This window comes from Eulemur rufifrons, chromosome 16 (assembly GCF_041146395.1).
Source record: "Eulemur rufifrons isolate Redbay chromosome 16, OSU_ERuf_1, whole genome shotgun sequence".
Lineage (NCBI taxonomy): Eukaryota > Metazoa > Chordata > Mammalia > Primates > Lemuridae > Eulemur > Eulemur rufifrons.
The window spans coordinates 33,154,791-33,164,416 of record NC_090998.1 but is presented as its reverse complement, the minus strand read 5'-3'; the positions used below and the strand labels follow the sequence as shown (position 1 = coordinate 33,164,416).

The 9,626-nt window shown below is 38.3% G+C and overlaps 1 non-coding gene across 1 annotated transcript; it reads right to left on the bottom strand.

Annotated features, from left to right (window-relative positions):
• Positions 1 to 229: 229 nt before the first annotated feature.
• On the bottom strand, positions 230 to 336 carry LOC138397696 (U6 spliceosomal RNA). The gene has a single exon (XR_011235827.1). It is a non-coding gene; the product is annotated as a U6 spliceosomal RNA (small nuclear RNA).
• Positions 337 to 9,626: the final 9,290 nt, after the last annotated feature.

Here is a 9,626-nt window from a genome sequence, read left to right as displayed (position 1 = left end):
ACTGGCATATTCCAAACATTTCCAATTGTATCAAATTCTGCCTGATTGACAGACTATGAACATTTCTAATGGTTCAAATGTTGAATACAAACATTTGACTTTTTCATAACTTATTAAACTTAGCTATTTAATCAGCTAAGATTTTTTGAACAATAATGTTTTATTAGGAACTGACATTTAAAGGCAGATGTAAAACCAGGCTATAAATATTATGTTCTTTTTTTTTTTTCTTAATATGGAATGCTTCACGAATTTGCATGTCATCCTTTCACAGGGGCCATGCTAATCTTCTCTATATTGTTCCAATTTTAGTATATGTGCTGCCAAAGCCAGCGCTTTTTTTTGTTTTTTGAGAAGACATCTTGCAAATGTTCAGTTTTTCTCAAAATTGAGAGCCCTCCCTGAACAGATTTTTTTTTCCACAGTAAGACTTCCATACAAATTTAGCTTTCCCATGTAAATTTCAGAATGCTTTCATTTCATTTGTTTAATTGCTTTATGGTAAAAAAAAAAAAAAGGTAGAAGATAAAACTTTAGTTAGATGTAAAATAATATAAAGAGTCTATATTAATATAAAATCTATTAATAGTTGGCAGCTTCTGTTTAATAGATTACTTCTCATTAGATACAGATCTCAGATAGCTGCTCAATCTTCCCAGTATCAATACTTCTTGATTATGTCTTACTTATTTAAAGGATTTTTTCGTTTTAATTCCTAACATCTTCATCTGTATTTTCTAAATGAAGAAATCAAGGCACAGAGGGGTTTAGAAGATTCATGTAATTCTGAGACACAGCCCACTGCCTTATGTGCTTTCTGCTTAACAAATTCCACGGGCAAAGCGTTTGCAAAGTGCCCTCCGCGTGCCAGGCACATGTGGGTCTTTACGGGCTCCCTGTAAAGTCGTCCTTGTCATGAAATGGGGCCTTAGCAGTGCTCCATTTTGTGCCTCCTCAGGGGCTCTTGAGTTGCATCTTGGCTTCCACTGTGGGAGGAGCAGAGGAGGAAGCAGTTTTCCCATGGGAAACACACCCTTGGGTTCTACCCTTTCCCGCTGACCCCATCTGACAGCTTCACTTCTCCTTTGTTACCAGTTGTGTTCATCTGACTGTATAGAGATGGTGCTGGTCCACAGTGTGGCATTGGGCACATCATCTTTGACAAGGCCCTCTCACCGTGGCCACTGTGTCATTCAAGCACCAGAGACTACTGATTCTACCTGAAAACTCTCCCTCCAATCTAAGCCCTGTCTCATCATCCTATTGCCGTACTTAAAGCACCTTGTCATTATTTAACAGCTTCCTAACTGATCTTTCTGCCTCAGCCTCTTTCTACACGCTTCTAAACCATTGTTTACACTGTGGCCATGGTTGGTGACCATTCTAAAAGGCAATCCTGATCGTGGCCTGGCCCTACTAAAATGTACCTAGGTAACCCTATATATTACTCACTTTCCAGTCCCAGTTCAAATGTCCTCTGCGAAGCTTCTCTTAATTCACCTGAACACAGTCTTGCCTCACTCGCACCCCAGCCTCCCCACTTCTAAGCACTTTCTTCAAATTTCATTCATACCTCCACTGTAGAACTCTCCCTTCCCAGATTGTAAAGCTGTTCAAATACAAAATTTTTTAAAAATTATTTTTGTTGATCCAAGGTCTAGGCAAATGCCAAGAAATATGCATGAATACATCACTGGCCTAAGTTTTTGCCTACGTATTCCACTGGCTGAGCTCAATCCCGGTCAGAGGTTTCATTGAGATATGGCCATCTGAGCTTCCCAATGAATACACTGGCATCTTGTAGTCCTACAGAACTCTGCTCCATGTTTCCATTTAACATCCCATAATTCAGTCTCCAAGAACTGTGTGGGGATTTTTTTCCACCAACAACCGATCAATCAGTTCTGCAGTAGATACCAGCTGGGTGTCCTCCAATTCAGTTCTGTCACTATCTGCCTGGAGGTAGAGTCGGATCCGCAGGACCGAGTCCCACTTCAGGTGCTGATCACAGTCCCAGGTTGTTTTACCCATGCTCTGGCTACACGAGATCTATCAGGAAAGAATCAAGCCATTGTTAATACAACTAGAGAGGTTAGTGCGACAAGGTTGTAACCTGGCAGCCAAGGCGAGTGGACTGGAACACGCATGCGTGAACAATGACGCCTTCAGGGCACTGGTCAGTGTGGTGCTAGAGGCTGTTGAGTGAGCACGTGTACTGTGTGGCTGTTGCATTCAAAGTGACTGAGCGAGTAGAGCGATGATCTGCATCAAATTTTGCATTAATGCTTGAACATTTCCAACGTGGAAACTATTTGGATGATTCAGAAGCTTTCGGGGATGATGCAATTGAGTACAGCACAAATAAAAGTGTGCACAAACACTTCAAAGATGGTCGAGAATCTGTTGAAAGTGATCCATGTCCTGGAAGGCCTGCAACAAGTAGAACACCTGAGAGTGTCATGCGGGTTAGGTTAAGAGACTCTGGGAGAACTGTCTGAGGTCCCAAGGTGCCTACTTTGAAGGGGACTGAGATGTCATTGTCCTATGTACAATGTTTCTTGTATCTTGTATCGTCTTCAATAAATGTCTCCATTTTTCCTATTATATGGCTGGATACTTTCCACACAGACATCATAAATTGGGGTTCTCACGACCTACTCCTGGGTTTGATTAGTTGGATAGACCCAGGGAGACACTACATTTGCTGGATTGTTATAAAGGATACAGACGAAGGATGCCTAGGCTAAGGCATGTGGGAAGGGGCCCAGAGCTTCCATGCCCTGTCTGGGGGCACACCACCCTCTAAGAACCTGCACGTGTTCAGCTATCCAGAAACTCACCCAAACTCTGTCCTTTTGGGCTTTTATGGAGACTTCATGACATAGCCATGACTGATTAAATCACTGGCTGTTGGTGATCAGCTTAACTTTCAGCCTCTCTCCTCCCTGGAGATTGGGGCATGGGTCTGAAATGTCCTAGCGCTCTAATCACAGCTCGGTCTTCCCTGTGACCACTGCCCATCCTAAAGCTACCAAGGGGCTGCCGGCCACCTGTCATCTCATTAGCATACAAAAAGATACCTATCACTTTGGAGATTCCAAAAATTTTAGGAATTGTACACTAAGACACCCAGGGCTAAGACCAAATACACATTTCACAATATCACAACTGGTGAGTGCCAAAGCTGGCAATGAACCAAAGCTGAATGACTCCAGAACTCATGTCGTTAACCACCCCTGTCTCACTATCTTCCAAAAAAACCCATCTATTCTAAAAACTATCATAACTGATATAAGATTTTAAGATAAATGTAAAAATTTAAATAATGATTATTACTAATAATTTTTATTCTATAGTTTAATTTTGGTCCTTTTATTATTTCAGGAAAATTTTAAATCTATTGGATGAATAGGAACACATTCTAAAAAAAAAAAAAGTCAAGGTTACATAGCTAAAATTCAGGTGCTTGAACCTTTTGTTTTCCATAATAGGCAGTGCTTCAAAATAACCTTGACTTTAAGAATCAAATATTCAATACAAAACAACATTTTGTAGAGCTGTTACATTATACATGTACTTGCTATTTCAAATGACCAGTTTTGTACAGGCCATTATAGTGGAAATAAAATTAGTTTAAAGATAGGAAGTGCCTTGATTAGCTCAATGAAGCCATGGTCAATTCAATTACAGTGTTAAAATATATTTCAGAGGAAAGAATGTTCAGGGTCATAAATTAATTGAACACAGTTGTTCCTGAGCACTTACTATTTACCTGGGAGTGTGTACTGTGCTTGGTGCTTTGAAGATAAATGTTATTTACAAAATGGCTAGTTAATAAATACTTGCTTCAGAATGCTGTGTTTGACATCAAAGATCTTTATCCTGAACTTTGTGGGTAACAGGGTTTCATTTCATTCAAGTATGGTATAGGAGGGTCTTACTGGGTAAGTTTGCATATAGATAAAAGTCGCAGGTATCCAAATCACCTGTTCTGACTGTGTTTATAAATGTATCTCCACCTGTACTACATAATGCGACCCCAGATCTTTACCCTCTCATACATCCATAGGGCTCCTATTTGTAACTGGATCTCTGTTGAGCCGCCTGAAATGCTGAGTGCACATGTGTGTGAAAATTCATTGCCTCCACCAGCCTCCCTTCTCTCCCTTCTTGGTGGTTTGAAGACTCAAGAGAAGTAGTTAATTTCAACCTATTGTTTCAAATGACAAGGTTGGGGAATAGATGTAGTAATGTGAAAAAGAGTTTGTTGAAATATTTAGCAGATGGCCTCTTGTAAATTTGCCTGAAAAGACCTAGTTCCCCATGTCTTTTTTAATTTTTTTTTTTTTTTTTTTCCTGAGACAGGGTCTTGTTCTCTTGCCCAGGCTAGAGTACAGTGGTGTCATTATAGCTCACTGTAACCTCAAAATCCTGGGCTCAAGTAATCCTCCTGCCTCAGCCTCCTGAGTAGCTGAGACTATAGGCTTGCACCATGCCCCCTGCCCTTGACTATTTTTTGTAGAGACATGATCTCACCATGTTGCTCAGGCTGGTCTTGGACTCCTGGCCTCAAGTAATGCTCCTGCCTCAACCTCCCAAAGTGCTAAGATTACAGGCATGAGACACCATGCCTGGCCATTTGAAAATTTTCTGAAATTATTTTTAGAGACAGAGTTTTACTATGTTGTCTAGGCTGGCCTTAAACTCTTCGGTCTTCAGCTCAAGTGATCCTCCTGCCTCAGCCTCCCCAGTAGCTGAGACTACAGGAATGCACCATAGTGCCTGGCTATTTCCCTATGTCTTGTACAAAATTAATGAGTTGCCTCTGTTTAAATTGGGCTACAGGGAAATTCAGAAATTGATCATCTTTAAATGCTTATTCAAAGTATAAAGGGGATTTTAAAAAACTCTTAGAATCACTTTTCAACTAACATGAACTGCTTTGGGACCTGGGTAGTCTTTATAATTAAAATAAGGATAAGATGGTGTAGCACGTGCTTTCTTCATAAAACTCCACTAAAAATTCCTAGATCCCTTAAGATCAAATTTATATAACATATCCATTTTAAAAATAACTGCCAATTTCTTGCTTTAAAGAAAGATTCTATTTGCTAATGGAAAAAGCAAAACTGTGTCTAGCTACTAAAGTAATAAAACTCATTTGATGCAGTAGGGCATTTCCAATAGCAAAATGCCACCCGGGATGCTAAGAAAGGACCATTAGTATACCCAAGGGCCACTCATAGCTAAGGTACATAGATCTTGTTTTCCAATTTTTAGAGTATTTTGGATTGTGTTATATTTATTAAAATAAGATGCATTTCAGATAAATACATCTTCTCTTGGTACATTAGGTGATAATTCTGTTGGCTGTGTTTTGATATAATTTAGAAACCAGATTTACAATACTAAACTTGCAAATTTTGAGGCTAAGACATAGCCTGAATTATCAGAGAAAAAAATCAATAAAATATGCTCTGCCTTGATCTGGTTCTATTGCAAATGGACTCTAGTCATTTACTTCTGCATTATTCAAGTTGTATAAGCAAAGTAAAAAATGGCAGCCCTAAAAACCCTGATTTCACTTGAAATATTTAGGTAACTAAAACCAAATTTAGTTGTTCTGAGCACAATGGTCTCACTCTTCCTTGTTGGTTTATATTGGCATGGTCTTCGCATGAGACATTCTTAACGCTGGAAGAACTGGGACAGTTTAGAAGATGGCTTGTTCTGGGTTTTAATCGATTGGTTAATTTCTACTGATACAGCTTTTAACTGTATTCTCTTAATAACCATTTTGAATTTGAATTAAATTTAATTTTAAAGATATTTCCCTTTATCATAAATATATAATTAGTAAAGAAATATAATGTTTCTCAAAGCACTGTCTTAAATTTTTTGCCATCATTCTTTGGATTTTCAATTAGGTAATCAATATTAGTATGATACAAAGTGCCTAGAGGCACTTTAAGGTTTGTCTTTAACTCATTTATCCCTACGTTAATAGAAGTGAACATACACTAGCACATCATGATTGTCTGTCTGACTCAAATTGTACACATCTTGAAATTTCTTCAAAGCTTGCACTCAGATTGTAGCTTTTCTAATACCTCACTGTATTGTTAACCAACCAAATTCAATCAACAGTTTGATGTTCTGCCTAAATTAAAGAACTTTCTGAACATTAAAAACTTTTGAATTGCAAGTGTATTTTGAAGTTAATGTGGATAACACACAAACTAAAATGAAGCCTCAGTCAAATTATAACAATGTAATTATTTGGCATTGACCTTGCTTACGGTAGCTTGCTACTGTGCAAGGCACTTTCCACATATCATCTCATTTAATCCCTTCACAACTTGGTGCAGTAAACTTTATATTTCCTTTTCATAGTTGAGGAAAATGATGCTAAGGAAGAATGAAATGACTTGCCCAAATCACAAAGTTAGTAATGGGAGAGTCATGTTCTAACTCAGGGCTGTCTGACTCCAAAGTCCACTCCCTGCTAGTATTCTTCTCATGTATATTGACCACCAAGGTCGTACATTTTTCTTTTTCACATTTTAGATTATGTTGGAAAAGCACAGAGAGAATTCAGTCACAGTGTGTATTGGGGTACTAATCTGCTCCCCAGTGGATATTACACGTAACTGTCTGACTCCAGATACACCATGGATCTGATGACCCAAGGATGCAGGGTGGCTTTATAATTTATCATCCATACCTGGACACTAGAGAGGGTGAAAGAGGTTACTGTCAATAACTTTACCTAGAAAAGAGGTACAAACTAGGATTTTCCATACCAGAATGTAACATATAAGTTACTCCACATAAAGCAGTGGTCTCAGGGAAGGCATGTCAAATTGGAACCTAGGTAGAGGGGATTGTGGGTTGAAATATACCATCCTGGGCTGCTGTTAAAACACTCAAAGCCATAGGTCAGAGTTCTGCTTTGTTTTCAAGCTACTCAACTTCATCCCACCCCTTTTAGCCACTCCTTCTAGAGGTGTTTCCTCACCTACCCCATCACTGGTCTAGAATTATGGAGCGCAGTCTTGTATAAAGGTTAACCCAGCTGCAGAGTAATCAAAAGAACAGGACATTTTACTAACCATTGATTAATATCCACTCTCCAAGATCAGAGGAGGGATTGGAGTTGATCAAATACATTGAGCCACAAAGGTCTGAAGTATCTCTTGTATTTGGTAAAAGCCTAAAGCTGGTGCTGAAAATTCAGTAAATGCCTATTAGCAACAATGTGAAGGCAACAGGTTGGCTCCCTGAATAATGCCAAGAATTCTTCATGTTGAAGACATTTTTCAATATTAAAGATGGTGAGGGTTATATACTAAAAGAGAGAAGTAACCCTTTTTTGCAACATTTCAGGTCTGACTTTCCTACCTAGAGAATTATCAATTCTCAAGCTGTGGCGCATTTCATTTTTACTTCCTCCAATAAATTGGAAAACTTACCTGATATTGGCTCTATATCTGTTGCAATATTTATACTTTTTAAATTATTTAGTAAGTGCAATTTACAGTTTATCAGAAGGCTATAGGGATATCATTGCTAGTGTTTCAAGAAATATAAGGTGCATTACTCCTGCATCAATCAGTTAGTAGATGGTGTAGCATTTCAAGGTCATGTAACCGAATGTTCATATTGAATACAGTTTAGTTTTAAGTAAAAATGGGATTAAAATTCATCTTATAACTTCTATATAGGTAAATTCAATAATGTTTTAGTTTTAAGATGAGAAGACAGATGCAAGGGACAAATAAAGGAAAATTCAGGACCACTGAGCTATTTTTAACACTTTCAGATTAAGTTGGCAGCTGTTGTTCATGTCAGGACTTAAATAACTTTGCTTTGTTAAAAAATAAATCCACAACATATGGGTTTCAGTATGTTGTATATTTATTATTTGTACTTATTAGAGAAAGGCACTTCAGTTGAAAAAATAAGAAATTCTCCAGGGTATAAAAATTCATTCTTGTTAGCAGGCAAGTGATCATAGTGTTATAAAGATAGCTGTCCTCAAAAAGTTCTGATCCTTTTAATTTAGGCAACTTTTACAGTAAAACCAGTCTTCTTGCTAATGGAATGAAGGCATTACATTAGACCAGGTCTTAAATTCTTTTGTTTTTGGAATTAAAAACCCAGGCCTTAAAAAGACATTCTGAGACCTTTTAATTCCTCCTTCAAACTCCAGAAATGTATGCTTATCTGGGGTACAGAAAGAAACCCAACTATTATATAGAAAAAACATCTTTCAGACTACCCAAGAAAATACCTCACTCTTCTTGTTAAGTACCTAGTTAAGTGTTTAATAACACATTTGCCTTTTACCAACTGAGATTCTTCTCTTCTCCCTTCAAACCAGGACCTCAAGGGCTGCAGGGTGTCTTTAGGCCTGGAAGAGGCAGCGAGGCTGGTACAGTATTCGACGATAGCCTTAAAAACCAGCCTCTGGAAAAAATGAAATAGGGACCTCTGGTTAAAGATGGAAGACCACACATTTAGTTCGGTCCCCTTTCAAAATTTCATTGAAATGACAGCAAATAAAGTATTTTCTAAAAAGTGATAACCCACAAATATGAAAAGAATAGGAAAGACGAAAATAACAAATTTTAGAGTCTGGAAACAGGATTGTTAGTAACTCATTTTAGAAAACCCAAGGAGGCAGATCCTAATCTGGAAGTAGTAGAGAAAGTTGAAAAGCAATCTATGTTATACCATAGAACTCCCAAAAGGCTCAAGAAGGTTTATCCTTTGGTGAGGGTGGAACAGAGGTTCTCTGAACTATGAGACACAGGCACAGTTGAGCATGGGGCACCTTACCCAAACCAGAAGAATCAGAATCAGGTAACACATCTCAGCTTGGCTTCTACATCATTCAACCAGTATCACCCCCTAGGCAGGAGATGGGAAGAGTATTCTCTGGAGAATCTGGTTAGCCAAAGGCTGGGGGTGGGGGTGGGGGGTGGGGGAGTGTGGGATAGGAACAAAACTAAAGAAACTGATACTTGGGGTTTCCCAAGGAAACAGCCCAACCTAGATCATCTTAGTTTAAAGGGAAGCAGCGTCAGCAAGTTCCCCTTCCCTGCCCCCATCTTCCCAAACATAGATAACTTCAATCAATCAGCTTTTTAGTATGTCACTCTTAAATAGGAACAAATCACCAAGGATCCTCAGAGATTGGAAGAAATATCTAATATGAAATGAACATCTCATCAGATGATAATGGAGAGAAAAAAAGAAAAGAACAGAGAGACACAGTAAGAGCAGATAGAACAGATACTATCCAGGGAGAACACTTAAAAAAAATATATATATATATCATTAATATTGTCTGAGAAAGAAGATATACCCAGTAAGCAAGAACAGGATGCTACAAAAAAAGGAATCTTCATGGACAAACAAAGGAGCTCTTGGAAGTTAAAAATATTTGAGAAGAAATGGAAAACCATTCACTAGAAGTCTTAGAAGCTACAATATAGGAATTTACTCCTAGGAAGTAAATTGAAAACACAAAGAAATGCAAAATAGGAGAGAAAAGATGAGAAAATAGGAAGTCCAGTCCAGGGATCCAACATCTAAATAGCAGGAGAAAATGGATGGGGAGA